We start from the raw sequence: 6,140 nt of genomic DNA, 5'->3' as shown, positions 1-6,140 counted from the left end.
TCTTTCCATCCAGTCAGTAACAAAACAGAGGACATGCACTACATGTGATTTACATATATAAATATAATTAAATAATATTTGATCAAAAATAATATGGATGCATATTATAAAAAGTAACAAACAGAATACTGATAATATATGCAAATAATATATAATGGATTAAATATATAAAACTACAGAAGTTAATGGCATACAAACACAAAAACAGTGGGTTCCCATGTCTGTGACCACATTGAAAATCTGTGATTATTATTATTATATATTTTTTTTTCATTTAAACTGAAAATTAAAGTTGTATAATGTGTAAATATATTATAGGGCTAATCATCTATACAATTATAGATATAATAGCATGAATAATAGTAATCCATTACAGTTAAATATTGCACTTGCATTTAAAAGGTTATTTAAAGGGATAGTTCACTCAAAAAAAAATAAAAAAAAATAAATAAAAATAAAACAATTCTCTCATGATTTACTCGCCCTCATGCCATCCCAGATGTGTATGACTTTCATTCTTGTGAACACAAACGAAGATTTTTAGAAGAATATTTAAGCTCTGAAGGTCCATACAATGCAAGTGAATGGGTGGCAAAAATTGTGAAGCTCCAAAAAGCATATAAAAGGAGCATAAATGAATTAAAAGTAAAAAAACAAAATGGATATGGTTTCGAATTACTTCAGCTTGGGGTCAAAGGTCATTTTGAGTTGGTTTAAGGGGGTTAAGACATAACATGAATGTGAATAATGACACGTCAGATAAAAAGAAAGGTCATTTACTGTATGTTGGCTAGGGAAGGCAAAATGACAATACAGTTTTCGATGAGAAAACAAAGCATTACTATGATTGAAACCGTCATTTGTAAATGATAGAAAAAACAAAACATATACACCAAAGGCATTTAAAGAACACAAATACACACACCAAGAGAAGATTTAAAAAAGTCTTGCTTTACCACCATCCCGGGTTCATACACTTTGGCCATTGTTAGACACCTGATTCTAGCTAGATAATCCCAACAAGCTGTTTAGGTACAAAACCAGGCTTTGATGTACATTTGTTACCAGTAATAAAGCAGCAAAATACACCGTAGGTCTTGCTTTGCTACACAATTTAGTGGGTTCAGGTATACATATTCATTTTAGATATTCAGGCACACATATGTATATCAGATGTTCCTTCATTTCACATTAGAACAACGAAAATACATTAATATTCAGTTTTTGTAGAAAGAAAAACAAAACAAACACATTATGATTGAATAACCAAGACTGTGCATCCAAAATTGTATAATACCAATAACTCATAACAATCAAAGGAATACGGATGTGATTGCCAAGCTTATTATGAATTACATCTTTGCTTCTAATTTATTTTGAATACATTTGGTTGCATAAACATTTACATTTAATGAGGGCAGATATCTACTAGTGTGTGTGTGTGTGTGTGTGTGTGTGTGTGTGTGTGCTTGTGTGTATTGGATGTAAAGTGAAATGCATCACCCTGCCTTTCACTTTGCCCAATTGCATTCAAAGTTAAAAGTTCTTTAATTTACTTCTGTACATTACAATACAACCAGAAGTCATTTTTACCTTTCAAAATCGTAAAACCTTTTGCACCATGACATTTTAACTACCTTTTCGTTTGTGTACATATTCATTAATTATGTCTATGAAACACGTGAAATTAAATGTAGTAAAAATTCACAAATGCACTAGATACAAGAAAGTTAACAGCACTATATTTCAATAAAAATAGAGAAAATTAACATTAGTATGAATTGTTTTTTTTTTTTTGTTGCAAATAAAGTGCAAGACAGCCAACACAGACAGGGCCACCGAGTGACATCTTCAAAATGGTCACTATGGGGAGAACAACAACAACAACAACAAAAAACACTGCAACAATTCTAACTCCTAGTTTCTCAAATGCCTCCAGTACAATATTAAGGAACATGGTCAGGTTGGGCTAAGGCCGAGTTATTTTGAGGACCCATTTACATGTATATATTTCATGCACATTCAGTTTAAAATGATCAGAATGAGAAGTATGGGCCTAATTTTTACTAAAGTTTTAGCGCGAGCTTTGCTTAATGCTGTTATTGCAGATAAGTCATTACATTTCAAATGATCACCACTGTGACTGACCACCATTATTTAAGCTAACCCGCAAGACAGCAACTGTGCACTGGTGTTTGCTTTAAATTTAAAAGGAATCTTGCGGGTTAAATTACGTTAAACTATCCATTACCAGAGACATTTTTTTTGACATGTTCGGTTTGTAAAAACGAACAAAAGAAAAAAACGCAATGACAGAAATACACTTATAATGGAAGTCTATGGGGGAACTGCATTTGTGTGTAAATGTTGACATTTTTAGAGATGAGCTGAAAATGATTTTCTCTGGTAACCGACAACATGTGACAGATGCTGTCTATAGAGCTTTTATTGTAATTAACCTGAAACTTTCCTTTAATCACATTTCCACTCAAAATGTGATTATACTAATGTTTTTATGTTGTCATACTGTGTGTATGAAGCTTGCTTGACTGGTCATTTACTGTAAAGAAATATATGTACTTGAAACATTATAATACATATACAGTATATGGCCAATTCTCACGCAACCTGTCGAGAAAATGTCCTGCGCATATTTCATATTTAACTCCAAATCAATTCTAAAAAAAAACAACCTGAAATGATATTTTGTATTAAGAAAATAAAGCCTAGATTTTATGCATTGTGACATTATTTTCAGGAGACTTAAGCATGTTTTACCCCCCAATTCTCATTACCATAACGCGTCCGTGCATTGTACATTTACTATTCCTATTTTTTTTACTGCAACACAGACATTTTTTACCGTTATAATCAGTTAAAAATTAAGAAATACAGTACCAAGAGAGTACAACTATGATGTATAACTACTTTACAATTTAAGTTAAATATAATTTTATTCACATTGCGGTAATGAGAACATCATAATGCACTTTTCTCCCTTTTTTTGTTTTGTTTTGTTTTTGCATTGCGGTAATGAGAATTGGGGGGTAAAATGTGCATAACTGTCATGAAAATAATTAGGGATGTCCCGATACCATTTTATTTGAGAACGAGTACAAGTACCAGTAAAAGTACTGGTACTTTATTTATTTTTTGGTACTCTCCGATACCGAGTCCGATACCTGTTTTTTTTTTTTCTGAACTCCATATCAACAGTTTATTTTAATTTGAGCATCAAAATGGTGTTTAAATAAATTCATTCAAACTTTTATCAAACAAAAGCATAACAATTAATTTTCAACCTGATTTTGGGGGGGGGTTCCCCTTTTTCACCCAATTTGGAATGCCCAATTCCCAGTGCGCTTTTTAAGTCCTCGTGGTGACATAGTGACTCGCCTAAATCCGGGTGGCGGAGGATGAATCCCAGTTGCCTCTGCATCTGAGACCATCAAACTGTGCATCTTATCACGTGGCTTGTTGAGCGCGTTGCCATGGAGACATAGTGCGTGGGGAGGCTTCACGCCGTCAACTCACCACGCGCCCCACCGAGCACGAACCACATTATAGCGACCACGAGGAGGTGTCTCTACCGTTTATGTGACTCTACCCGCCCTAGCAACTGGGCCAATTTGGTTGCTTAGGAGACCTGGCTGGAGTCACTCAGCATACCCTGGGATTCGAACTAGTGAACTAGCGAACTCCAGGGGTGGTAGCCAGCGTCTTTTACCACTGAGCTACCCAGGCCCCTGATACTGTATTATTTTTAACAAATGAAGTGGTTTTATATAGAACCTAACAGCACAATCTAAAGTACATTGGAGTTATTTTTGTCAAATAAAGTGCTGCACAATATAATACAATAATTACTGATTTATTATTATGAATAGCAGCAGTAGTATTACAGTGAATACTGCATAACTATACAGTAGTGATCTATTTCTGTACTACTTTTTTGCCTTTAAATTGAGCTTTTGTTTTGGCAGAGCTTTTATTTTGAAGCGTTTCTGTGTTCTTTTGGCGAGCTTCCCATTCCAGTCACTACATGACTCAAAGTGATCATTAAACCGCAAAAGGCTGCTATTTAATTAAATAAATATGTAGTCTATGACTCGTGCTTAAAAGTGAACTAGCGCTCTTGCCTGCTGTCATCTGCTACAAACAGAGTGCGCGATGCTCATGACGGTGTTTTCCGTGTATAAGCCAACAAGCTCTAAACGGTATGAGCACTTTGTGTCTTTATGTCAACACAACACCGGACCACACATTCACAAGCACTCACATTTAAAGCGTTGCACATACACACTATATCTTTATCACATTAAATAACAGCTTTTGTTGTTTAATAATCTCACTATGACATGACGTGATTTTAATATGTATGCTGAATGTTTACATAATGACATTGGTACATCAGATGGTCTTAGTTTTTGGTATCGGAGCATTTTTATAAGTACAAGTACATGAGCGTGGTATTGGACCAGCATCGGTATCGGGACATCCCTAAAAATAATGCCAAAATGTAAAAAATAGGCTTCATTTTCTCTATGCAAAATCTCAGTTGTTTCTTTTGATTTAGCAGTAAAATGGGACCAGGACATTTTTCTTGACATGTGAGAATCATCCATATATATACACACATATACATACTACAAACAGTAGATAATCAGCTATTTTAGTCCAGTCCACTAGTATGCCTGAATATAGTCAAAGTGTGATGAAAAGGAGTACAAATCAACTTGCAAGCAAGAATGATGTACAATTAGAAGACAATATATAAATCATACACACCTACAGATTTAACCAACATTTCGTACACTTATTAAATAACTGAAGACTCCATTCTGATAAACACTGTGACAGTGTTATATTTTGTATATAATAATAATATATTGTGAGGGTGAGAATACAATGCAATGCAGAACAAACCACAACAGTTGCACGAGCTCTCAACAGACATAACTGAACTCAATGACAACATTCTGTTTCCCTTTAATAATGATGCACTTCCTGTGCTAGTCTCTCTCTTATACACCCTCTTACAAAGCCTTCACATGTTCTGTGCAAGTTATAGGGTGAATCTCACGTAAACATGTCCAGGTCACATTTCACCCCCAAATCAAAAGAAATAAACATATTTTGTAATTGTGTATTTTGTAAGCCTATTTTTAGGACCACTTTTTGCATTGTGCCTTAATTTCTAAATTCTCATTATTGTTTTATGCATCCAGACATTTACTTTCGAGTTCTTTTTGAATTTCCCATTATTCTTAATGGTGAATCTCATTGTAAAACAGTCTTTTTTTTTTTTTTTTTTTTTTTACATACCAGTAAAATAATTACTAAAATGCGATATTTTTTTTACTTAAAATCAGCATAAATACTCCAACACACAAAGTAATACCAAGACCTATACATATTTTACAATCTAAACATTTTTTTCACAATACAGAATGAGAAAGATATTTTCCATTACAGTAGTGAGAATTCAAATGTGCTTGAATTGAAAAATTAATTATGAATATATTAAAACATTACCAATAATATCACAATGCAAATTATTATTATTTTTTTTTTTAAACAGTCCTAAAATTGGCTTCATTTTCTTTCTTTTGATTTTGGTGGGTGAAATATGACCTAGAAATTTTCTTGACAGATTTTGGCTCGGGTATACTTCCGTTTTTCCGGTTTCGCATTGTCTCGCACACGGTCGAGCGCTCGGCCTTTCGAAGTATACCCTTTCGACCGCGATCGAATCTGGACGCGATCCATGCATGCGCACTACGACTGTTTTGTGATACTCTTTTAGAGGACTATCCTCGTGTTGGGAAAATCTGGGCCACATGTGGACTGTTCTGATGAAGTCATTTCCATCACTCATATTGTGCACGTCCAATTAGCAACGCGAACAAGCAAAGTATACTTTGGCCTTAAGATTCACCCTATAATGCAAAGCTTATCCCTGTTGACCAATTTACACTAAAATACATACAAAGCAAAATCCATCTCTATTCACTCGCTCCAGATATTGTGTTCAGTGCAACTCATGATTCAGTGCAAGACTTTATTTGGCCATTCACACACGCATAAATGCTTAATGACACACGTTCACACATAATAATCTGAAAAACCGACCCGTGAAA

Source organism: Myxocyprinus asiaticus, chromosome 38 (genome assembly GCF_019703515.2).
Source record: "Myxocyprinus asiaticus isolate MX2 ecotype Aquarium Trade chromosome 38, UBuf_Myxa_2, whole genome shotgun sequence".
Taxonomy (NCBI): domain Eukaryota; kingdom Metazoa; phylum Chordata; class Actinopteri; order Cypriniformes; family Catostomidae; genus Myxocyprinus; species Myxocyprinus asiaticus.
Note: the sequence above shows the minus strand (reverse complement) of the source record.